This window comes from Mytilus californianus, unplaced genomic scaffold (genome assembly GCF_021869535.1).
Source record: "Mytilus californianus isolate M0D057914Y unplaced genomic scaffold, xbMytCali1.0.p SCAF_3, whole genome shotgun sequence".
In the NCBI taxonomy this organism is placed as follows: domain Eukaryota; kingdom Metazoa; phylum Mollusca; class Bivalvia; order Mytilida; family Mytilidae; genus Mytilus; species Mytilus californianus.
This window is the reverse complement of record NW_026262679.1, coordinates 81,501,828-81,529,666: the sequence shown is the minus strand read 5'-3', so window position 1 is coordinate 81,529,666 and position 27,839 is coordinate 81,501,828. Positions and strand designations below refer to the sequence as shown.

The window sequence follows — 27,839 nt, the reverse complement described above, 5'->3', positions numbered from 1 at the left end:
GCCCTAATTTAAACCCGGATACTTTTAGTTCCTGTCATTTTTTATAAGAACTTTGATGAAGACGGCTCGGTGAGATCGAAATATCTTTTGGTTATTCGCATCGTTGTATTGCTGTCTCCTTGACATATATCCTTTTCTTCGTGTATTTGTTATTAATACGTTTATTCCTTATATCATTAGACGACCAATGTCTCTCTTTTCCTTGTCATAATGGAGCAACATGTCAAGATACAAACACTAGCTACGAATGTCAATGTGTACCAGGCTGGGATCCAGTGACTAACTGTGCTGCAGGTAGGTGTTTCTATAAACGAATTTCTCATCGAGATGTCGCGTTCCAGGCTAGGATCCAATGACTCTCTTTGCCATGGGTAGGTTTTTTAAGGTACAAATAATTCACTGAGGCCTTGTTATCTATGCCGGGACACAGCTACTGATTGTGCTACAGTTCTGATGTTATTATTAAAATCACTCACCATGCTTTTTCTTCGATACTGACTCCTGCGAAATATAATGTAACGTTACGTTGCGTTGCGTTCTGGTATCCGGGGAATAACTGTGGAATATTGTCTTCACATACAAAAACTCTATGAGGCACTGTGTAGAGCCTTGAATCCAGCGATTGATTATGCTATAGGATTGTATATTCAGAAAAATAAACTGATAGAGTTACAGGTAGTTTTTCACATACAATTTTAATGATAAATATCTGAAACTGCTTTACATCTGTTAATAATTGATAAAATATAAATCAAATATCAATACGAACAAAGTGAATCTCTTTACAACAATCTAATAAATGCACAGGAAAAAATCTTTGACCTACACAGCATATTATCTTCCGGAACTTTACACACTTTAGATCAAACTTTAACTGCATCCTTTGAGATCTTTCTTTATTGCATTGATTTACAATGCAAGATAACAACAGTAATTTAAAATTGGTAGGTAAACAAAACAGTTCACTATTAAGAAAAAAAGCATTAATGAATATTAATCAAATTATGGACATATAATTTCAATGTTGTATGTTAACTAATTTCGTTGTTGAGGTTATAACAGTATACCATATATAAAAACGAGATTTAATGTCATTGCCAATGAGAATAATATCCAGCAAAGTTCATATAAAATGGATGTTAGCAACTGTAATAGAGCAGTTTCCTGACGTCACAAGTATTTAATTCCTTACAGGCAAAATATTTCTTAAAGGACAAGGTCCATTTGGTGATATAGCTCAAAGCATTATGTGTATTTATACACCCTGACTTGCAAATGTTTGGTTTGAGCGTGTCTGGTTAAGGTATAGCCAGAGAAGCGCTTTGGATAATACAATTTATAAAGGTGTGTTTTCATTTAGTGAATTAGTTTGTCGACGCACCTAGACTCACTTTTTGGAGTTCATGCGTACCTCAGTTTTTGTTTTTACCTCGATTTGTCCTATCTTAATTGATCAAAGTCGACTTTTTACACACACACTTTTGGACTTGATTAAGTTTTTGCTTAACTGAGCAGAGTTTTAACATCATTACAAACATCCCCATTCTTAGCATTAATTTTATCATTAATACAATTTTTCACTTTTAATTAATCACAGATAAGAATGAATGTGCATCTAACCCGTGTCAAAATGGCGGTGTTTGTTCAGACTTGTTCAATGCATACAACTGTTCCTGTCCTCCAGGGTATACAGGAAATAATTGTCAAGGTATGTTGAGATAAATTTGAAAATAATGAGCATTGATTATGCACTTATTTATAATATTTACATGAACATAATTGTTTTTTTATATGTATATAGTTTCATGTCTAAATATTTGTTGGATTTAAAAAAGGAATCACATTGAAATACATAATCAAATATATTATATTTTGTATTGTTTTCAGATATATCTAAATGTACATTGCTTTATATGTTTATATAGTTTTACTTTTCATATTTAATTTGCCTTTCTACTTGATGCTTCTGCTTTCTAGTCCCGTACTGTAAGATAGAATGCATGTCCAATATATGTTTTCCAGGCAATATTCCTGTTAGTAAACTATATAGCATTGAATATCAAATACGTTAAAAATGCATGTTTTATTAAATGTAAATTATTATAAAAAAAAATCAATATCACATTCTTCAGTTGGTCTTAAGTGGCCGATATTTTCAAATTTATAATGCTAATAATGTTATTTGGTTGTCTATTATCATTAAAATTGAAGCTTGATCTTTAACTTGTTTTCTAAATATTTTGTTTTAAATTTGTGTATATAACTGATATGGTTATGATTGTTGTTTTATGTTGTTTTATGTTATTTCATTTCTCTGAAAAGCTTTTTTTTTAATTATATACATGAATGTAAATCAAACCCTTGTGAAAATGCTGGAAGTTGTACGGATCGTGTGAACAGAAACATAGATGATCATGCGAGATTCACTTTGGTAAAGGAGATGAATTTGTTAGACAAGTGTTTCATGGTAAGTATGTTTTTCCCTGAAAAAAATTAATTCTTGATTATATACAAAGAGTGAATTGGAAGTTAAAATGACTACTAATAACAATAAATTCACTGATTTATCACTACAAGAACATCGGCTATGAATATGATTTTTCAGTTGTCAAGTTGTTTTGAATGTTTCGATTGGTTCTGAAATTGTCAGGTTTTATACGCCTGTCAACCGCAGACGTATTATGTATACTGTAGTTGCTTGTCTGTTTGTTTGTTTGTTCTCCTTGAAAGGTAAAACGATATTTCACCCACAAAAGCGACCTTTCTCTCTATGTTTTAACTTGCTGAATGAGAAACGGGACATGTACTTCTGATACTTTCAAAGGAGAAGAAGATACAAACTATACAACCACCGTTTTACAGCAAGCTCGGTAAATAGCATCGATATATCACTTAAAATGCTTACCTTTTCGCAAAGCTTAAAATATTTGTTAAAAATGGTGTTTAAACATTAATAAAATAGAGGCTCTCAAGAGCCTGTGTCACTCACCTTGGTCTATATGCATATTCAATAAAGGATACTCTCCAACATTGTAGACGAGAATAGAATTAATGACAAAAATCTCTGGGTTTTTTTTGTATCTTATATTGCTGATCATTGAAGTCTGTTTAGTTTCTCTCTATCTTCATGATCTTATTTAGCTTTTGCTCCAAACACAAAAGAGGGTAAAAAACTCCTTTAAAGAGTAACAGTCTACTAATTATATCAGCAAAATGTGACTTGTTAGTAGGTCTTGTCTTGGTTGTATTTTTCATTATTTAAGTTTCTATTTATCTATTATTATTTTTATCATATAAGGCAAAACGCAAAAAAAAATAATGGTAGAAATCGTAATTAAAGGCTAATAATTCCAATAAGGAGTCGTCGGACAATTTCCGCCATTTGTCTAAATTGTAGATCTTGTCTTGCTGATAATTTTTGTATATTTAAGTTTCTTTCGATCTATTATAAGTTTTAAGATATAAGACAAAAACGCAAAAAAAAATGTATAAATCGGCATCAAAGGGCAATAACTCTAATAAGGAGTCAACTGACGATTTCAACCATATAACTTATTTGTAGAACTTGTCCTTCTGATTATTATTGCAATTTAAAGTTTCTCTCTATCTATTATAGTTTTCAAGATAATAGACAAAAATCGAAAAAAGTGGTAAAATTTGTCATTTAAGGGCAATAACTCCTACAGGAAATCGTCTAACAGTTTTGACGTATATGGATAATTGGTAGAGCTCAACATTTTGAACAATTTTATCCTTTTCAGATTTCTTCTTTTTATAACGGTTATCAGAATAATAGACAAAACTTGCATTTTACCCCATATGTTCTATTTTTTGCCATGTCGGCCATCTTTATTGGCAAGCTGGATCACCGGACACATTTTCTTAAACTAAATACCCTAATAATGATTGTGGCCAAGTTTGATTCTATTTGGCCCAGTAGTTTCAGAGAAGAAGATTTTTGTAAAAGATTACAAAAATTTACGAAAAATTGTTAAAAAATTACTATAAAGGGCAATAACTCCTTAAGGGGTCAATTGACAATTTTGGTCATGTTAACTTATTTGTAGATCTTACTTTGCTGGACATTATTGCTGTTTACAGTTTATATCTATCTATAATAATATTCAAGATAATTCCCAAAACTGCAAAATTTCCTTAAAATTACCAATTCAGGGGCAGCAACCCAATAATGGGTTGTCTGGTTCGTCTGAAAATATTAGGACAGTTAGAACTTCACTTGATGAACATTTTTACCAATTTGTCTGATTTGCTCTAAATGCTTTAGTTTTTGAGATATAAGCCATAAACTGCATTTTACCCCTATGTTCTATTTTTAACCATGTCGGCCATTTTGGTCGGCGGGCGGGATCATCGGACACATTTTTTAAACAAGATACCCCAATGATGATTGTGGCCAAGTTTGGTTAACTTTGGCCTTATAGTTTCAGAGGAGAAGATTTTTGTAAAAGTTAACGGACGACGACAACGACGGACGACGGACGCCAAGTGATGAGAAAAGCTAACCTGGCCATAATGACCAGGTGAGCTTAAAAGCAACCTTAAATAAAACAGAAACATGATATATTGAAAATTTGCAATTAAAAGACGATGTCGTCTGAAATAGTCCATTCATGAGGTGAAAAAAAAGATTTCGCAAATTTATTTCACTCACGTTGAAAGATTGAAAGTTGTTAAAACCTTCTGTAATTTAAATTTTCAATAATCTTAATAATACTCATTGAAGATTTAATAACATTTTTACACATAGCCATCAAGTCGAAGTCGAATAGTTTTTTAGTGTTATGCATTGTTGTTGAAGACGGCTTTGATGCAATTGATTTACATGCGTTTATAATAATCACATGAAAGAACACCCGTGAACAACATGATTTATTTGTATTTGATAGATAAATTATATCTTTATTTCCAACAGAATTTTGGTTTTGGTTAAAAATGTTCTTATCTATTTTTTATATGTAATTACAATTTGCCAAATTCTAACAAAATTGCGTTTTTTTTTAACAATATTCAGGCATCTAAAATTTTGATACATGCTCAGACATACACCATAATGTTGTTAGAACTTCTAAATACATACAAGGAACCTTCATACCGTGAAATTAAGGGCATACGATACAGTTTGGACCCCACGGTGAATTTTTGACTAAAGTTTGAATACAAGCTTCTTTCACCTAGTCAATTCAGATATTTAATAAAAAATAAACCTTCATGTGCTATTTTTAGATATAAATAGGGTCGCAATTTTAGACATTTAATGGAAAATACTGGAAATTTCGGTTTCTTGGACATTTCTATCCTTCAGAAAGACATACCTAACTTTATTTTTTGAAGATCTGGAATATCTTCTCTATATAAGTATGCTTTGAATTTGTGAAACTATACTTTGGAAATTATTACTTTTTATCACATTTTATGAATTTAGTCAAAGAAGAGCATTTTTTTGCTGTATGTTTACCAAATTAAAAGTCATCGGTGATTTGTTCATAAAAATTGTCATAAATAATCTTCATACATAATCAAGCCAAATGTCATTTTTAAAAAGAGGGGTCCATGAACTCGTTTTCAAGTTAAATCTGTCTGAATGATAAAAAATAAGTTGAAAATGCATTTTCCCCGATATATCACAGTTTGACGTCGTGAAAAATAACATTTAACGTTAGCAACGTCATTACCTCCCCTGTAACTGTATCGTTTGCCCTTAAAAAAGAGAGACGATAGATATCAAAGGGATAAGGATCAAACTCATTAGTCGATATGACAAACTGACAAAGCAATGGCTAAAAAGCGTAAAACGATTAAAAACAAACAACAATATACAAAACACTACATAGAAAACTAAAGACTGGGTAACAGAAACCCCATCAAAAATTGTAGGTGATCTCAGGTGCTCCGGAATGGTTAGCAAATCCTACTCCTCAGGTGACATACGTCGTGTTGGAAATTTTTTTTCATTATAAATGGACCTGGCGTGAAATACATTAATGAGATATTGGCCCTACATTTTTGAAAGACTTGGTGAAATAAATATAGAGATATCAATGTTTATTTCTCTGTGATGTATATAATCAAACTTTTTTTGTATTTTTGTTTCAGATGACAACAACTTTTTTGTGGGACCCCGGGGAACAACCAGCAACATTGTCAAATGCATGATAGCCTATTAAAAGACAGGAATAATGCTTTTAAGGAGATTACGGTAATAAATGTGATGGGTATACGTATTATTTATGTTGCAGTTGGAGTGTCGATTGCACATTAAGATCTGATGCCTACCTCCGGGTTCGGGATTTTTTTCGCTGGAGTGTAGACCCTGTTTTCTGGTAAAAGGGTTTCAGGTCATTGCTCTTCTGGATATAAACAAGAACCTAACGGAAAAAAATATCATTAGAAAACATACAGGGAGCTACATTCATTTTGGTTTACTTTAAATTGTTTTGCATTAACAACTATCCCACATTTTATGCTTTTCATACATTTGAAATTGTATAAGCATTCAACTATACATTTGACGTACCAGAAGAAAGTGGTAAATTAGAGAAATATATACGATATACTTCTTTTATATTATTAAACGTGTTGTTTTCAATTTTTTACATCACTGGGTCGATACCTCTGCTGGTGGACTATCAGTCCCCGAGGGTATCATCAGCTCAGTAGTCAGTACTTCGGTACTGACATGATTTAACAAACTTTTCTAAATTTGTCCGTTTTTAAATTTTTAAATTATTAAGATACTAAGGTTTCAACTCCCTCAGGCAAAGTTGACTTTAGATGAATTTTGCTATTTATTTTAGGTATTTTTGTCATATAGCTCTTCAACGGTTTCGGTACTTATACATCCTCGGATTTCAAGTGTTTGGCTTTGAGCGTTCCTGATGAAGAAAAATCCAGAAAAGCGCTTCGGACGCATGAAATTATTAATCGTGTTGTTTTCAATTTTTTTATACCTTTGTGATCTTAATAGCAGCCAATAACTCCTCATTTTATCATTAAATGTATTAAACTAACATCTTGTTTTATTGCATCCGTGTTGAGTAGTACTAGTAAATTTTCAATGACGATAGGTAAATCTGATATAGAAAGTAAAACTTCCTTTTTTTGGAGGGGTGGTTTAACGATTAAATTTTAAAACTAAATTTTGAAATCATTTCTAGCTTTAAAGAATTATATACACATATTTTCTGTGAGCTTAGAACTCTTGAAATTTTTTTTGTAACCTTCATGCTATTTATATGTGAAATACAAGATTAAATTCGTATCATATTCACATTTCAAAAGAGGTAGAAGATATCAAGGGGGATTAAAAAATCATGAGTTGAATTAACAATTAACACCATGACAAAAATGAAAGACGACGAAAAGACAAATATAGATCCTCAAAACACGACACAGAACACCAAAGATTAAGAAACAATAACTCCCATAAAAAACGGGTGTGAACTCAGATAATTCTCACTCCACTAGTGGTACCCGTCATATAACCTATTCGTCGATGTCATGGTTAAAAAAAAGTGGTCTGAATTCTGGCTATGAAAAGTAAAACATTTGTGGTCATCTGTTGTGCATATACTCCATATTGTAAACCATTTCATGATTTACGAAGATACAAAATACAAAACATTTAACGCTAAAAGTCTAATGGGCTGTGCAAAAGCTGACTTAGGCCTCGGGGTAGAAAAATCTTCTTGTTTTTCATAACTTAAACTTTTATAAACATTAAATTACAGGAAAGAAAGCACCAATGATATTCCATATCAGTAATGAAGTGCTGACAACTACCCTTTGAGACGTTTTTGTAAGGATGACATTGAGGATGAAATATATTTTGTTTTAAAATGTCCCACTTATCAAGTTCTAAGATCTGATTTTATCAAACCTTATCATTTGAGAAATCCTTCTATGTATAAATATATACAATAAATGAGTTCAAATAATCTTAGAAAGCTATGTAATTTGGGTAAATTTATATTTCGTTAACAAATATTAAAATCTCACATGTTGTGATATGTTTTACACTACCTTCTGCTATTCTATGTATACTATATTTTTGTTTAAGGTTATTGTTGTTTTTCTGAAATTGTTTAACATTTCACAGCGGTATAATACTGTTACTTTAATTATTCATCCCTTATTTTATTGATTTTGTATTTATATTGTATCATAGATCAAATTTACTCGTTCAGTGTATGTTCACTTGTATTAATATGTCTTTTGATTGAGTTAAGCCATTTCAATTGATATTTGATAGTGTGTCTTTCTATGTTGTGATGTTACACTATTGTTTCAGATAAGGGTGAAGGTTTGGTACCATTAAAACGTTTAAACCCTCTGCAATTGTTTGCACCTGTCCTAAGTCCGGAATCTGATGTTCAGTAGTTTGAATGGTTTTACACTAGTAATTTTTGGGGCCCTTTATAGCTTGCTGTGCGGTGTGAGCCAAGGCTCCGTGTTGAAGACCGTACTTTGACCTATAATGGTTTACTTTTATAAATTGTGACTTGGATGGTGAGTTGTCTCATTGACACTCATACCACATCTTTTTATATCTATGTGTAGTTTTATATGTTGTATGCCTATAGTTGTTATGACTTTGGTAAATACAGATTATTTTTATGAGACGAAACGTTTACACATGTGGTATCGTCTCAATAGTTGCAAAACTTATCACAGATACATTGATTATATATTTACTACTCCAGAAACGTTTTGTAGTGACCAGACTCAACCATGGCACTAAACAAAATAGTTTGATGGCCATGTTCATAACGACGTTGTAGAGCACTGAAACCAAATTCCTAAAAAGATGTGCAAAAAACGTTCTTACTATATCTAGATATAAAAATAAGGTTAAATAGGATACGTAATTTTCTTCGGTGGTTTCCGTATACAACTATAACTAAAAGTTAATCAAAGTTGCCAATATAAGCATACTGAAAAGAAAAATATCAACCAAAGAAAAAAAAATGTAAGTGAGATATGAGGTATTAGATTGATTACCCCTCTCTATCATTAAAATGTAAATGCACTGAATGCGCATTTCGACAATAAGTGTTTCTTCGGAGAAGCACGAGGCCAAATTTTAACAGTACATTGAAACTCGGGGTTCTTTTCTTTAACATTTAAAGTTACCGTTGAATTATGAAAGTGTCATAACAAATCTTCATTTTAAAATTCGGCTTATTTAAGCAGTATATCAAAACTTCCGTTCGGATTTATATAAAATACAGGAGGATGTGGGTTCAACGTCAATAACACATAAGAAAAACGACACAATTACAAATAAGGATTGCCCATGGAAAGTTTACTTACTCTGATTCTATGTACACGTTTGAATATACTTTTGTTCCTTTTGGGTTTTATCAGCTCTTCAACGTTTGTTTTATGTTCTGGATTTTGAAATATTTAAGGAGACAATTGTTGATATGTGCTTCTGGTGCAGTAAAATTGGTACCGGTAATGTTATTAATCGATTTGAGCTCTTTATTCAAGGAATTGTGTACAATTAATTGTCTTTTTGGTATTTTTCTATTTTTGTAATTGCGTTGTCAGTTTATTTTCGACTTATGAGTTTGAATGTCCCTTTGGTATCTTTCGTTTTTCTATTTCAAGTTATTGATAACATAAACGGTACCAACTTTACTGCGTTACTGCACCAGATGCACATTTCGACTATTAGTGTTCCTTCAGTGATGCTCGAGGCCAACATATTTGTAAATCAAAAACTTAAGACAAACGTTGAAGAGCTGTTCAAACCAAAAAAGCAAATAAAGTATTTGTTTTTGTGCTTTGTTAATTATCAGTCGAGTTTTCCTTTCTCGTGTAGGAATTTATGATTTTTAGCATTTTCTTTTTTTTTCACTATGTATTACAAATAACATGTATGTGTATAAAAATTATTACCGATGTTTAAACAAATCTCATCTGACAAATCATTTAAAGAAACTGATCTATACAACTACACAAAAAACGAAAAACACTCCAATAGTATCATAAATTATTTTTGATTGGGTGAATCAAGTTTAGAATTGTAAATTGTATCTACCGTACAGAAGTGTACAAAACTCATTAAAGTTTATTTTATCGTTTTATTTGGTATATTTGAGTACCTAGAGAAATATTTATTTGAACTTTCAAAAGCCTATAAGATTGAACATTTGAATTACTGAGTATTTTCGGCTTACGGAACGTAAAATATAATCCGCTTGAAAGTATTGGTGTGAAGAAGAATATTCCTTCTTTTCCTCATCTGTACTATGTACATTTTACAATTCGCATTTATCTTTACTTTATTAGGTAAGTTTGTTTGAAAGATACAGTTACTTCAATTCATCAATTACACATGTATTCCATAATTTATTCTACTTTAAAACATCTTATACATTTTTTGTTATTTTATTTCCTTGTATTGTTTTCTTTCTTTTTCTTGAGAAGAATAATGTCAAATGATTTACATTTAAAAAATAATTCAAACACGATTTTTTTTTATATCAGAATGCATTGGTTATAATATGTCTAGTAGAATAAACATTTTTTATTTTTAAACCATTTTTTTGCAATAAAATTTTGAATTCTTACAAATATTATCTGTGAATATTCATGATTAGTCACAGTACAAGAAACAGTAATATCCTCAACCCGCTGTCCTGAACAATTTTCTATTTATGGACCAATATATATTTATCGTGCATTCATCCAACTTTTTTACAATGAATAGGTATACTTAAATTTTCGCCTTATTTGTACATGTACAAATAAAGTCTACTTTTACCTTTGCTTCTATGTTGGGCAAAAAGTAATATTAAAATTACTGTTTACTTCACTGTTTATTTAAGGTTCCTCTTCCTGATATGCGTTTTAATTTTGTCATGTCGGTTTCTATAAAAATCAAAGACAACGGTTGCGACCAAAAAAGAAAAAACTAAACGTACGGAGTAAAGAATTTACGGTTTAATTTTAGGATACATGATATAAACAATATATGTACATTGTTTATATATTACCTTGTAGAATTATCTAACGCACACAATGCAGAAGTAGAAGCTCCGTGGAAAATACAACGACATGAAGCCCGTTCATTCCTTACATCTCCAACAAGAAACAGAAGAAGTGATCCTAGATGCAATACAGACGAGCTTTATTGTGAAAACAACAAAGACAGTTGTATGGTAAAAAATGAATTAACCATTTAAAGAAAGAAATGTTAACTCACTTGACTAAGATCATATAGAAATAAGTTTATTTGAAAAATAGATGTCTTGATTATACAGCAGAAAGGCGGAGCAGGTTATCACCGATGACGTAATGTCATAATAATGTTTCATCCAGACAATAATAAGATTTTACAACACGAGGTTATATTGTTGTGACCACTGGACATGACATTTCTTTAAAGTCACTTTGGAAAGATTTTTTTAGGGGGGGGGGGGAGTCTTTGAAAAAAGAATGAAGGAATAATCTTATCAAATTTGAAGATCAAATCAGTTAACAATATGATAAAGATTCATGAATCATTTTAAATAAATCTTTTATATTATCAGTGGTGTGAGGGAATGAAACATGCAGGCATGTTCATTATGAAATTAAAATATCGTTTTTTGATATTTATTGATATTTAATATTGTCAATACATAAGATAATATTGCATTTCGGTTCATTATAAAAGTTTGGAAATAAAAAAGTAAAAGATTCTTTAGTTTCTCGTTGATGCGATATGAAAATTAGTTATCAATTAATTGATCGTTTCACATTTTCTAATTTAACTGAATTGAAAGGAACGGGGGAGGTTGTGTCAATGGGATTGTCTATGAATAACAACTCGTAAAGTTTAATTTTGTTATTCAACATATCTTTATTTTATTTGTCCATTTTCAATAGCAGGTACACTAAAAAATTGTCTTGAATATAACAATAAGGCTTCCTAAAATATTCAAATCTCAAGCAAAAATAATGATAAAGGCGTGTTAGTTTGACTGTGAAGGATTTGTAAATTGAGTACTGAGTATGTGTCGGAATGAGGATCTTTCCGAGATTTTATACTTACAACACTTAGGAATCAACATTTTATCTCCCTTCATCCTGGTCATCCCATATCGAAGAATCTACTTATTTTATAGTTAAATTTGTTCTCATCCTGTAAAAATGTAAATGATATTTTTGCCATTAGACGATAAGCTTGCAACAGTCAATCAATAAATATATACCGCCCCTGTTTCTATGATTATTTAAGAAAAAATACTGTAATCGGTGTTTGTTTTCTTGTCGTGTTTTAGTTACTGTGAACATTCTTTTGTAAGTTATTTCTTATTATGGTTTTCCTTGTGCTTGTTGGATTTTTCGTGATTGTTTTAATTGTTACTTATTCAACTGTTCTAGAATTTAACCCAGTACTGTTTTATGGTACATTCTTTTACTTATATACGCTTGTAAACATATCTGTTCTTCCTAACGTAAAGAATTCTGGACTAGTAGGAAAGAACATATAAGAAAGAAGTACATATGTTTAACAAAACAGTTCCTACACATAGCAAGTTTCTTCCAGTGGAAATATCATTCCATAATATTTGTTTTCCATTTAGAACACTAGAGTATAAAGAAATTTTATTCCATGACAACTCCACTGATAGAAGCTAAATGGTATAGGGCTGAGATTTAAAACATTTTTTTTAACTTTCATGTTCCCAAGTCTAAAAAACTATAACGAAGATGCGTAAGATCCTAAAGGATCATTAAAAACTCAAAGGTCGAAGAGAAACTAACGGCGTCATGGCAAAATATGAAATACAACAACATTAGAAACTAGTCAACAAAACACTATATAAATATATAACTAAAGACTGAGCAGTCTGAACCCCATCTAAAACTAGGGATGATCGCAGGTGCTCCGGAAGGGTAAACAGATTTTACATAACCAGTGGCACTAGTAATGTTGCTGATGGTATGAATAAATAAGGGTAAATCTCACTCGAGAATGTCACAATCTTAAAAGAAAGATGGTACTGTGGTTACGACAATTGGAACATATCCGTAATGATCTGTGTCACATATCGGTCAACCAACTCGTGATGGCGTCCGTAAAAAGTTCGAAGGAATGACTACAACTTGGAAGCCTTGGTTCAATAGTTTCCTCGAAACCGAAACCTTCAGTGTAGAAAATCGTGACAGAAAACGCAAGCTGGAATAGTGTATCAACTGGAAAATATATATATATTCCATATGCAGGCGCTGATGGAATGTTGCTACATGAAAATTGTCAATTTCTAGATGTAAGTCAAGATATAAGGTAGACTTAACAATATCTGAAGTACCCTCTTTTCCAAGCTTGATGGCATAGATGCCAGCATGATAGTCACCACAGTATTTAGTGGGCGGACATCATATTTAACAATAACTTAAATTAAAGGAAGAAGCTAGCTTTTTTTCTCTCTAACAACCTTTGTTATGGTTAATTTCTATAACGTGAAAATATTCGTTTGATACTGATGGAAAATTGTCCATAGTAACCTTTAAGGCAGGCGATTAAGAGCTTACTAATTGTATAGACATCTATCTATTGTGTTTTGGTTTTTACGTCGTAATATTGCTGTCTCATTCACGATAACTCCATTTTTCCAATAACAGTGATAAGCAAAAGAGAGGCGAAAAATACCAAAGAGATATTTAAGCTCATTAGTTGAAAAAATAACTGAAAATGTCATGGCAAAAAACGAAAAATGATCAATAGACAAACAACCATATACATTTTGTACAAAACACAACCTAAAAACCAAAGACCAAACAACACGAACCCTACTACAAACCGAGGGTGGTCTCAGGTGCTCATGAATGGTAAGCAGATCCTGCTCCACATGTGGCACCTGTTGTTTTACTCGTGTTAGTACAATTTTGGTGATAAGCGTAAGTCAGTATGTAACATGCAAGGAAAAAAGGATGGGGTTGTGGTTAGGACAATAGGAACATGTTTGCTCATGTAAGTACAGATCCGGTTAAAAGTCTAATTCATTAGGTCACATTGAATAATGGAGGACGTGATTGTGGTTACGACATTGAAATGTTGCTAAAAAGTAAAATCACAAAAATACTGAACTCCGACTACATAAAAGATAGAATGTTCACAATTTGGAAGCTAAAATCATTTCCTTTGTCGTAAAATTTTGTTCTCAACCGACCATCATTGTCAATTTGTAGATGTAAGTCAAGATATAAGGCAGACTTATCTGTATCTGTTGTATCCTTCATTTCAACTTTGATGGGATAAGTTCAACATAGTCAACAAACTATGAATTATTTAGTGAGAGGACATCATCTATATAGCGGAACATTAATTTAAAGGATAATGCTAGCTTGTTTTCATTCTTCCTAAGAAGCTTCTGTATAAAGTCAGCCTCATATTAATAAAGGAACAAGTCGACAAGAAGAGGAGCACATTTCGTTCCCATGGGAATCCCGATGGTTTGTTGAAAAACACGTCCTCCAAACGTAACAAATATGTTGTCAATTAAGAAATCAAATCATAGATATGTGTTTCTTCTTTCGTAATTGTATTTTTCTTTTCAACTAATCAATATCAATATAAATCAGATTTTATTTCCTGGTAATTTCAAAAACAGATCTGGTCAAACCGCTGCTGTTTTTGATGTTGGTAATAATCTCCACTGTTTTGGAATACTGTTTCACAGATGACGACAAATATGTTTCAATTGTCGTTACCACAATTTTGTCTCTTTTCATCGAATATGACCTACCAAATTAGATTTATCACCTGGTTTAAACATCTAGTGTCAATGTTAGAGAGTGTCTCTTGATTAAGATTCATATAGACCTACGTGACTGACAAATGCTCTTAAGAACCTCTAGTTTTAAGTTATAACTTCATAGTCTATAATGTGCTTTTTGAAGTCTTTCCTTTTTTATGTTTTGTCTTGTGTACTGTTGTATGTCTTTTCGTCGTTTTTCGTTTTTTGTCATGGCATTCATTGTCAGTTTGTTTTCGACTTATGATATTGAATACTAGTAAACCTTTGGTATCTTTCGCCTCTCTTTTACAGTGATAAATAACAGGAAGTCTGCATACATAAATTTAAACTATGATTTGTTTGACCGTATCGTTGTACATGATCGAAGCTCACACTAGTCTATATTGTGAAACAAAGTCTATATTCATCAATGCTCTTCACGTGGCAATATTTCGTTTTTGAATTCAATAAAAAAAGTAAAAATTAAATGTTGTAGTATCAATGAAAAAATCAGATTAAGACTTGTGTCACTGCTTCTTGCAAATCAATGATACCTTCCTCGTAGGATTATGTTTACTTTTTCTTTTTCAATTAAATAATCAACCAATACACGCTTTTATCAACGTAACATTTGAGAATAAGGAATAAGCTATTTTAGATACATGTTAAACAAAACAAATTGATTGATTTCAGGAGCACAATGAACAATCACGGGAGTATTATTGTGAGGATAATACATGCACCTCTACACAAGCATGTTACCTATCTACACCCTGTCCAGCACATTACACATTAGGCTGCTCAGGTAATTATTGCCAGTCTGAAAGATTTTCTTATTTGATTATTGTGTACTTCACATTAAGAAGTGATTGGCTTTTTGTCCGATTTTGATTAAAACAAATAGATATAAGAAGATGTGGTATGAGTTCCAATGAGACAACTCTCCATCTAAGTCACAATTTGTAAAAGTAAACCAGTAAACCATTATATTGGTTTAAGGGCTCTTGTGCCGATTTGGCTGTTTCATGCAAATGCGACGTGTAATATTGTTCAATAAATCAATTTGTACTATAAATATATAAATATTACTTCATTAACATCTTTTTTAAAATTACCCAAATTTATAAGTATGTACTTCTACAAATCACTAGCAGTACACCATACCAGAAAACAAGCAAAAATATGTCAGAGTTCCATAATTTGGTATTGAATTGCTTTTGGAAGCGTGAACATGAATAATTTTCTTTGTTCTGTTTTGAGATAATCGGTGCCTCTCTTTCCCTTGCTATAACGGAGCCACATGTCATGATACAAGTACCAGCTTCACTTGTCAATGTGTACAAGGCTGGGATCCAGCGGATTATTGTAAGACAGGTATGTTTTATTTGTAAGAATCAACACACTTTAAAAGTAGTTCAAGCATTCTTGTTTTAATTATTGATACGTAAAAGTTCACATGTGCTTTTCATAGTGCCTCATTGTCCTATTACCTTTGTTAAATGACCATCTCCACCTACATGTATGAACATGACCACTACAGAATCCCTTCCTCCTTCTCCCTTTTCTTCCGGAGCACCTGAGATCACCCAAGTTTTGTTTTCAAGGGGTTCGTGCTCTTGCTTTTGTTATAAGTGCTGTTCTTTGTGCTTGTTTATATCGGTAACAGTCTTGTCTATCCTTTGTCATGAAAAACGTGTTTCAATTTCAAAATGTAACATTCGGTCACGTTTCAGGGTTAGAAAATCTACATGACCGATGTTTTACGATTTGGTGATGCCGATGAGTCAATTACTAATCCACTATTGCGTGATATCACTTTCTATAATTAATCAACATATTTCAAGGGAATAATACGACGGGTATCACATGTGGAGCAGGATCTGCTAACCCTTACAAGCACCTGAGGCCAAGTCCGGTTTCGAAGAGGTTAGTGTTTCTCAGTCCATAGTAATCCAAGTTATGTATCGTATATTGTTGTTTGTCTTTTAATTGTTTCCCGTTTTCTGCCATGGCATTTTCAATTTGTTTTCGATAGGTGTGTTTAAATATCCCTTTGACATTTTTCGCCTCTTTTAAAAATAGACGTGAAATTAAACACGATAAGGTAAACATTGTTGGTAATACAAGGCCATATACTCTTTGACAAATTTGGTCTGCAACCTTTGACACCTTTTTTTAGTTTATTGTTTGACATTGTAAGACACAATCATATAGACTAAACATTTTATATATACAAAAAGAACTGGGTTGATGCAAAAATATTTTGTTTCTGTTTATTGATTTTTTTTCTTTTGAAAAGTTATGATATTAAAATAAAAAATTAGCAAACCGTTCATCGGATCGAAACATCTAATAACCTGACTGTTAGAATCAACGATGTTATAACTATATCTGATTGTAAAAATAACAAATTAAGAAGATTTTTTATGATTGCCAAAATGAGACAACTCTCTACCAGAGACCAAAATGACATAGAAGATAACAACTATATGTGTATATTATTAGTTCTTGTTGCTTAAATAACAAGTATTCCTTTATAGTAAACCTTTAAAAAAAAATTATAACGAATGAAAACATTTCGTTTATTCTTTTTTAATTTTTATCATTTAAATTCATAACAACGAATAAAGAGACGCTCCTTTAATTGATTGATAAGATAATTAAAAGAAAACATATTATAAATTAGGTACGTCCGAACCACGTGATCGGATTTACTTTTAGTAGGAACACTCAAACCAAAACTGTTGAAAGACAACATAACTATTATTGGCATGGATATTCATAAGAGTAATATTTTTCACTTTCAATTAATCACAGAAAAAAATGAATGTGCATCTAACCCGTGTCAAAATGGCGGTGTATGTACAGACAAGTTTAATGACTACAGTTGTTCCTGTCCTCCAGGTTATACAGGAAAGATCTGTCAAACAGGTATTTGGTCATTCTTGTGCTGTAATAAATTATTATAGTCTATTTTAAAATTGTGAAACACATATATTTGCTTTTACAATTATATTCAATATATATGTAACCCCACATATCCTTTTAATTATATTTCTAATATGCAAATAGTATCATGCCTAAATAAAAGGTGGGTTTGAAATAGTTTTCTCTCTTGAAAACCTTATCAGCATAAACATAAGATGACGCACCCTTTGAAGTGTTACCTATTTACCAAGTATAAAAGTTACATCATTCATAAGGCTTCTTTGTGGGTGTGTATGCTAAAATCGATTGTAATCATAATGAAAGTTTTTTTTTCTTATGATGTATTTGTGGATTATTATCACAATGAAACATTTTTCAGATATAAATGAATGCGCTTCTTTTCCATGTCAAAACAGCGGAACGTGTACTGATCACCCGAACAAATATAGCTGTTCTTGTGTCCCAGGTTATACTGACTCAAGTTGTCAGACAGGTAGATATGATTAACTGGGCTGCATGTGTACATCGATACGACGGTGACCATTAAACACAAATAAAATAGGGAGACATATAAACATATCTAGTGGCAAAATACCATCATTTACAGAGGAATTGAAATAACGAAATCATGTAGACAAGATGTGAATAAAAGTAGCAGTGACTTCCAAAGATCAGTTATCAACACCAAATCATTGAAAGGAATAGAACAATGAACCATCGATTGTGACATAAACGAGGGCGGCTTATCAACTGAATTTTACTTGGAATGAACAACACGATGGGTGCCAAAATTGGTAGCTGAGTGCACTACCGGTCCTTTGGCCATAGAGTTATCTTTTATCATTCGACTTTTGTTTTATTGTCTTCTTTGTATCGTTTTCCTCCTTAAAAAAGCTTCGAGATTCCCGACAGGAACACAATATTGTATCCAGGCATTTAAAGAATTCAAATGAATAACGCATCATAAATAGGATCTCTGAGATAGTGGCCGTTTAAATGTGAACGTTTCAAAAGTGCGTTACTTTTTTTTTTAGGTTTTTTGTTCGTCTTTCTCAAATCAAATTAAAGCATTTTAACAAATTTCAATTGAAATATTTGATCGTCCGTCCATTTGAACCCCCCTCGCCCTGTTGTTAACGAATGGTCAGATAACACTTCCCATATGTTAATGTTAATTGAAGATAACGTGTAGTTGATCCCAACCATTTTTTTACTTTCTGACATGATCATATGTATTGTGTCAATAATTGAGATTGGATCCGGTAAATGTGCTGTCTCCGAAGTACCAAATAAAATATCTTACTGAAGTGTTCAAAGAATTTATGACCCAACACAGAATTTCATCCAAATGGAGGCTATAGAATTTAAATTGCAGCTTGAACAGATATATATATTTTTTCGAAATGTCCATCTCAAACAGTCCGCTCAAGGTAATAAGTTGCCATCTCCTTTAGGGTTTGCAAAATAGGCCATAAATATTCCATTCCTAGTCCACACAGTTGTAATCAAAACAGTGTAACTTATCTACAAATATATTTTACTTATATAATCATTTTACTAAGTATATAACACGCAACTTAGTCATAAAAACATCAATTCATTTATATACATTCCATTTGTTTGGTCATATGGTCCATTTTTTCGATGGAGACTTTTGCAATGTTTTGCAGTAATCTAAATTTTCAGGGAAAATATGCTACCTGGATCAAATCAAATGTATATGATGTGATCATACAAAAAGAATCAAAGTACTGAAGTACTGAACATCGGATGACCGCAAGTTCTTCTGGATGCTCCGACAAGCACTTGTCTCAGAAAAAAATCACATCTCTATATAGATATAAGAAGATGTGGTATGAGTGCCAATGAGACAACTCTCTATCCAAGTCAAAATTTAAAAAAGTAAACCATTATATGTCAAAGTACGGTCTTCAACACGGAGCCTTGGCTCACACCGAACAGTAAGCTATAAAGGGCTCAAAAAATTACTAGTGTAAAACCATTCAAAGGGGAAAACCAACGGTCTAATCTATATAAAAAACGAGAAACGAGAAACACATCAACAAACGACAACTACTGAACATCAGATTCCTGACTTAGGACAGGTGCAAACAAATGCAGTGGGTTTAAACGTTTTAATGGTACCAAACCTTTACCCTTATTCTGAAACAATAGTGTAACATCATAACATAGAAAGACACACCATAAAATATCAACTGAAATAGCTTAACTCAATCAAAGGACATATTAACACCAATGAACATACAATGAACAAATAAATTTGACCTATGATACAATGCAAATACAAAATAAATAAACTAAGGGAAGGATAATAAAAGTAACATGTCATATCGGTATGAAATGTTAAACAATTTAAGAAAAACAATATTCTCGAACAAAAATATCAGCAATTTGCAATTATTTTAAACACAGGTAAATGAAAATAATTTTGTTGTTAGGTATACGTGTACAGTTCCAATAGAGAAAGGAAATATTTTTACAAAATAAAAAATTTTGATGTTCATAGTACGAAGTGAAAATTTATAGTAATACCAAACACTTATCAAAGTTGGTTTATAGACCAGATATAAACCTGAATAACATTAAATAACAAAAAATAAAATTAAAATTGAGAATGGAAATGGGGAATGTGTCAAAGAGACAACAACCCGACCACAGAACAGACAACAGCAGAAGGCCACCAACAGGTCTTCAAAGCATTACAATTAGTATCAACAGGTCAAATAAACAAGAAAGTACGATTTGAGAGTACTCGCAGTTACTGACAGCTAGTTAAAAGCCAAAACAATTAATAATAAAAAAGCATGCATCAGAGACTTAAATCAACTAAAACACATCCCAGGGATTTAGTATTTTAACGTCATGGACAGTCAAAGAAGACATGACTTGTGCAATGCCAAAAATAAATGTATCGACAGACAGTAAGATAGTTAGGAGTTTAACCTCTTTATAGATCAAAATGAACGTGGGTATGTCTTTATACACCCCGTTTGAAAAGAATACAAATTAAGTTATGTTTTAATTTGCTGATGACAAAATCGATATTAGTGCCAATGTAAACTATATTCAAAGATCTAATTACAACATCGGTAAGATAACCTTTACTATACCTGAAAGTGAGGTTAATGTACAGACATAACTTTTTTCTGGGACAAGTTCGTACGTGGATGATAAATTAATGACAGGGAATTCAACCTCACCGTAATGACTATCATATTGTAATGATACAAATCATTATACTCTGGTTTATTGTTATATATTATATTAATACTTGAATATTACAGTTACATGTATATATAATTTTCATGCATTTGTATATCATTCTATTCTACTATATTAATAATAGTGCAGTGCAAGTGCATGGTGGACACTCTTCTGTAATAATTCGATTTTTCTAATAGAATGGATTTGAGTAGACATTCGTATTTTCCCGCAAAAAATGTTTAATCATCCATGCAGAGTTATCGTTCCTTGAGATTGCAAACGTTCTTGAGATATTCTTCCGCATGCGTGTGCATAGATATTAATGATTTTTTACTTATATGTATATACATACAACAAAACATTTTAATATTATTAATTTATCTTCTTTAAAAAGTATTTGATGAGTATTCATTGAAAAAATTAATTTATAACAAGCGATTAGGAATGTTAGTTTGCACTTGATGATGTCTACGTATTCATCATGTTTATAGATCGGTTAAAAACCCAAAACGAATGTTACGTAATGGAAATCTAGGCGATAGCAATACACCGGAATGCCCTCACGGTCATCCGCTGTAATAAAAGCATGTCTTGATGTTTTCTAGCAGGCTTTACGAAAGAACTACTCCTTGATTTATACCAACTGAGTTTAATTATTTAATTTTTCAAATATTTACATCCTAGATATCATAATGCATATTTATTGATCTTTTTTTTAAAGGCGTTTTCACTTTCATAATTACAATCTCTAAAATTCTAAGTTTATAAAATTTGTTATTTTCAAAGGTTATTCTATAAATGCCGAATTCGTTGGCTGTTTTATTTTGTGTCCTAGTTTATGTTACATGTACATGTATCTTTATTTGTTTGTTTTCATGCGTTTGATGTCGAACACAACTAATGAAAATATGTTTATAGTTGTCCGTACGGTGTAACTATTTATTTTCTTCATCTTATCGTTCAAATTACCCATAAGACATTGAATACTGATGTCTTTCTTTTAAACTTTTTTAAACACGTATTCATTCTAGAAAAAAGTAAAAAAAAGATCCTAGTGAAACAATAAAAAAAAACTTGATCTACAATAGTTTACATCACGCAAACATTTGTTCTTATTCATTATTTCATATGATTGTTTTACAGATTTTAACGAATGTCAGTCCTTTCCCTGTTTAAATGGAGGGTCGTGTAACGATTTATTGAACGCTTTTGCGTGTGACTGTACCAGCAGATATGAAGGAAGTGTGTGTGAAAAAGGTTAGATTAAAAATATTTTCAATTAGGATTATGGTATACCAACTCGTCAAATATACCATGCTTGTTACTTGTTACTTGTTACGCCAGAAATACGTTTTGTTTACATAACATTTGAAAATCTAGTCTAAAAAATATTTTAAAGCAAACACTGATTAGTTGAACTCTGCAATGTTGTCCACGTTCTTCATAAGGAAACTACTGATTATAAGTTCAAATGAAAACGTTCTGGTAAACAATAATAAAGAAAAATATAAAATGAAATAAAACTAAAATAATCATTGTTATCATTCTTCTATGTAGCAATCAATGAGGACAATAAGCTACAGATGATTGTGTACAGTTGATTGAAATGTTGTTCTAGGAATACAATCCTCGAGTACCAAACTTATTTTTTTTCTACTGACTGTATACGTATATTTGGAACATGCCAATTCTCCGTATATATAAGCAAATAGTCTTAGTGAGATTTAAGAAAAAATTCATCGACAAAATCGGTTGATATGTAGCAAAGATTAACACTTTTTTAGAAAAATTCAAACAAACCTTATTCCGATTTATTTTTTTAAATCGAATATATCGAGAATAGCGTGCATGTATGCAGAAAATCGAAACGACATGTCCTTGAAAACTTGTTAAGAGCTTTACTTCTTGAGTGTACGGTATTTTATTTTCTTACTGAAAAAAATAACATACTAGTTTAACAGATAATATTTTTTTTAAATGTACGATTGTGGTTTCAAAACAACTTTGAATAACTGTGTCTACTGACACAAACCAACTGTATAAGATTCAGGAATGGCGTGCATGTAAAACAAAATGGTTGGCCAATTTAAACGCAAAGTTAAATATCATTACAAGTATAAGAAATTGCGAAAAACTTGCCAAATGCGATGAATTCCATCTATGCTAGTGGCCAGACAAATTTTAGTTTCGAATAATTCTAAATTTTATAAACAGAAAAATGTAATTGCTTGTCAAAACAAAAAGCGTGAATACTGGGCAGGTTATACCCTCGGGGACGAAATGTCCATCAGCAGTGGAATAGATCCAGTGGTGTGTGTAAAAGTACACCAAAGATACCAGGCTAATAATTGTTCTCATCAGGCGCGCGTTTCGTCTACATAAGACTCATCAGTGGCGCTCAAATCAACACACCACAATTAATCAGTATCATTTCGAGTGAATTAAAACTCTTTTCAACATATTTGATAATGAAGAATCGGTTTTTATACAACGTTTAACTCTTTTGACATTAGGGCAATTTCAATAAATGACACTGTATAGTATAACAAACAATTTTTACATGTAAATTATGCCTGTACACTGACAGGAATATGACAGTTGTTTTCCATTCGTTTTTCATGTGTTTGAGCTTTTGATTTTGCCATTTGATAAAGGACTTTCCGTTTTTAATTTTCCTTGGAGTTCGGTATTTTTGTTATTTTACTTTTTTTATAAATATAGTTTTCCATTTCTTGAAAAATAAAAAAAAAACCTCAACATGAATAAATGAAAAGAGTTTTTTAATGTTTCATATCAAATATGTTTACGAAATCATGTACACGCGATATCTCAAAACATTTATTGTGAATAAAAACTATTATTGAAATATTGTCTTGTTTGCAACCACATCACATCCTGATTCTTGCATAACAGGAAACGCTTACCCTGTTGACGCTCCAGTTCTCGCTCCTTTTGAAGTTCATATGATTCCCTCAGTTTTTGGTTGTTACCTTGAATTGTCTTCTTAATCGATTGATGAGATTTAAAATTGAGATTATAATAATAAGTGATTATAAGTGAAAAGCCTCTAGACAGAATGTAAAAATATATTGAAGAAGAGTACTAGTATTTAAATGCTAATTATGAAGCATCCTATATTGGTAGACATCTTCTGAGCTAGACTTCAAAGTAATATGTTACAAATTTATAATGTGACATGTTTAGTTACAGTACATACATCGCGTAATTTTATTGAATAAAGTAAAATTATTTCTGTATATAAAATTTATACACCTACAAACGCAAAATGATAACAGAAAGTTAACAAAATATTCCATAAAGTCGCATTCCTGCATAATCCTATTTTTTCCAATACTGTATCTCTTGGGAAACGATATGTCTAGGCTCCAAATAGTTCAACTGACAAGTTGTGATACGAATTGAAATTTTAATTGTTTCAAAGTATAAGATGCCATATACCTTGTTTAGCAATAATAGTGGATGATGAAAATAACACTTCATATATATGTTGCGTCCGAAGTCCTTTCCTAGATTTACCTTTATCAGGGACGCTCAAATCCAAACTTTTGAACGCCAGGTGTGTATAAATGCTTGAAAACTTGACGATATATATGACCAAAAGAATACAGCAAAGAATAATATAATCCAAGTTTGGTAAACTTTAACCGAGGAAGTTTGAACTTTGGTTTTTTTAATTATTTTCAAATCAATATAGTACTCTAGAATTCATAACCGTTGTTCACAATGATCAACGTAAATCCAGCATATTTTGATATTTGTATTTAATAATACGTCAATTTATTTTAACTGAATATCATATATAGATCGATTGTATGACCTGTTAAACTGATTTGTACAACTTTTTCTTGGTTGATGAATTTTAATTTTTTTCAGACTGTAGACCAGGTCCTGCAGACATCGTATTTGTAGTTGACACATCTGACAGTTTGCAAAATGATGTAAATAAAAGCATCGACTTTATCAGTCGATTTATCAGCAAAGTTCCTATTGGTCGAAATGATTTCCAAATCGGTGTTATAGTCTATAACTTTAATTCCAAGGTATTGTTTGATCTCGATGATTACTCATCGGCTTTTGATATGAATGCTGTTTAGAAGACCATCAGGGGAAAAGAAGCTGCAACGTATACAGCCATCGCCTTACAACAAGCTCGCGAGGTAAAATTGACCTGTCACCTTAAATGCAGAATTTTTCTTTAAGATGAGCTCGAGATATTTTTTAATGAAGTGTAATGCTAAACATAAACAAATTATTAGAAACTACTCTGCCAACAACGGACATTTTGAGCTTTTTTATTGCATTTATTTTAAATTGGCATCTTTATACATGCAGTAAATGTAAACAAAACTGTATATATTCAAAAATTTGCACGAGGAGCTTTCCATTTGTCTATTTATTTCAAGAGTGCCTGCATATAAAGTATATATCTCGTAGTCAAAATGACATTGCAGGGCTTGTGTTTCCTATCGTGATTTTCTTGATAGAGTGTTGCAGCTTACAAGGAATCATTCCTAGTAGGTTGTAGCACTTTATCAGAGAAATCACGATAGGAAACTCAAACCCTGTGATATTGGTTTAACTAGGAGATATATACTTAAACGTTAACTTTAATAATCGAGGAAAACCAGGCTTTCCAGAAATGGAAAGCCTGGGTTTCCTCGATTTTTAAATTAACTAGTACGACTTATAATCGAATTTTGACGTGCAACACTGGTGAAAATATTGGATCAGCAAATAGTTACCCTTCCCGAGAACCTGATTTCTCGCAAGTTTTTGGTGCAGTTCTTGCTGCTTAGTATTTAGTTTTCTGTGTACATAAGTTTTTTGTATTTTTGTGGTTTTTGATTGCACCATCATCTTTTGGTCAGTGTATGATATAACGGTAGTTTATACATATTTTTTTTTACCAATCACCACATAATATTTAGTTATGTATTCTAAAATAAACAATGCTACTATTTGGATAAGTCTAAGAAGCTAAATCCTACTTAACATATAAAAATATTTCCTACTTGGGTTGAGGTAAATACAGTTAAAAGAAATATCACATTTGTTCTGTGTAGTGTTTATGATCAAAACAAGCAGAATTCTTGTTGCAGATGCTAACAACCTTTTCTATGGGATCACGTCGAACAACAAGCTACATTGTCTTGCTGCATGACGGTCTGTCAACAGACAGGAATAAGGCTTTTGCCGAGGCAAAGATTATCAACGCGATGGGTATACGTATTCTATCAGTCGGAATTGGACAGTCGATTGCACATAGAGATATGCTTACGATTTCAAACAGCCAGTATTATACATTCAGTCCGCATCATCTAGATGATATGTACAACCAGATTCTCAAAGAAACAGTTCATTCTGATTGTGCAGGTACACTTGTTATATATCATAAACTTTTCGGGGACTTTTATAGCTTCCAATGCGGTATGGGTTTTTCTCATTGTTGAAGGCCGTACTACAGTTGCTAACCATCTACATCATTTGGTCTCTGGTGGAGAGTTGTCTCATTGGCAATCATACAACATATTCTTATTTTTTAGAGTTATGATATATTTATTTGATCTTCATTTTTTAAGCATTTGTAGTTTTATAAGGGTAAATAGTAAGCTGAATCAGAATATATTTTCTACTACAGCTTCTATTCAATACTTAAATATAATATTTTTACACTAGGCATTAAGATTGCTTTACATTTTGTTAAATAGCTATACACAACAACAAAAAAAACAAGCGGTATATACCAACTGGAAAATCAAAAATCATAAGTCGTAGAGAGACCGACAAACTCATTGCAAAAAAACGAAAAACGATAAAAGACAAACAACAGTCAACACAGTCTTACATAAAAACAATTATCTTATCAAATTATACCAAAGTGAAATATCCCGGCTAATTGTGCAATTTTATTGGTTACTTTGACAGGTTATATGATCCCATATACCGTGTGAACAAAACTGAAAACAAACTGGTAATTAATGTTGAAATCAGGACACTCCAGTGTAATATAATTGTTCTTCGGGATTCTCAAGGAATATGAGCCCATATCAGTCGTAAAGATCCCATGTAACATATAATATTATTCAATATAATATTATTCATATGACATAAAGCCGATGTTGATAAACTTCAATACATCAATTGAAAAAAAACAAAGCATAAGATTACTTCAAATTTCTTACTTTACTTTACAAAAAATAAAAACAACTTAAAAGGTTTTTTTTTACACGTTTACTTTTCTTCGATGAGTTTTTACTCTACTGGTTTTCTCCTCATAGTTTGAATATGTATTGCAATTAAACTTATATCACATGGCATACGCCTCTGAAATTTAAATGTTAGACCGGTGTCATTGACAGGGTTTTAAATACAACGGTTAAGTAAACAGATCATTGACTGGTGTTCTTAATTGCAATACAGCAGTGTACTTTCAGAATTGAATAAATTATTGAATAACATAAATGTTACATTGTAGAAATGTTTTTTTTTTACAGATTGTTTATTGGAAGAAGAAACACAAATAGTCATACTACTCGATAATAATAATAACCAAACTATAGACAATTACAACGACCGTCTTGCAGCTACACGTAATATAATAGAAAAAGTATTAACGTATAACCCAAATGCTAAAATTGGCATGTATTCATATTCTGAAAAACCAGACTTAGTGTTTTCTTTGTCGTGGTCTTCAGACAAAGACAAACGTATCTAATCAGCACTACAAATTAACGTTGACAACCATATATCAATATCAAATACCAGCCATGCCTTGCGACATGTAAGATAAGATAAACAGTTCTCAGCATTTAGAAAAATCGTGGTTATTGTCTCAAATGGAATGTGGACAGATATGGATGAAATAAAAAAAGAAGTCTCGTATTCTAAACAAGATGGTATAGAAGTTGTTGG

The 27,839-nt window shown here is 31.6% G+C and overlaps 1 protein-coding gene and 1 long non-coding RNA gene across 2 annotated transcripts in view; both read left to right on the top strand.

Annotated features, from left to right (window-relative positions):
- Window positions 1-27,534, top strand: part of LOC127735194 (collagen alpha-6(VI) chain-like) — a 53,474-nt gene extending 25,940 nt beyond the window's left edge. The window contains exons 7-9 of the transcript XR_007998180.1: window positions 24,801-25,084; window positions 26,027-26,300; window positions 27,422-27,534. The gene's annotated coding sequence lies outside the window, so the exon portion shown is untranslated. The remainder of the gene's footprint in view (window positions 1-24,800; window positions 25,085-26,026; window positions 26,301-27,421) is intronic.
- On the top strand, window positions 1,775-17,678 carry LOC127735215 (uncharacterized). Its single transcript, XR_007998195.1, has 6 exons — window positions 1,775-2,467; window positions 6,115-6,217; window positions 11,029-11,186; window positions 15,447-15,558; window positions 16,014-16,127; window positions 17,571-17,678. It is a non-coding gene; the product is annotated as an uncharacterized LOC127735215 (long non-coding RNA).
- Window positions 27,535-27,839: the final 305 nt, after the last annotated feature.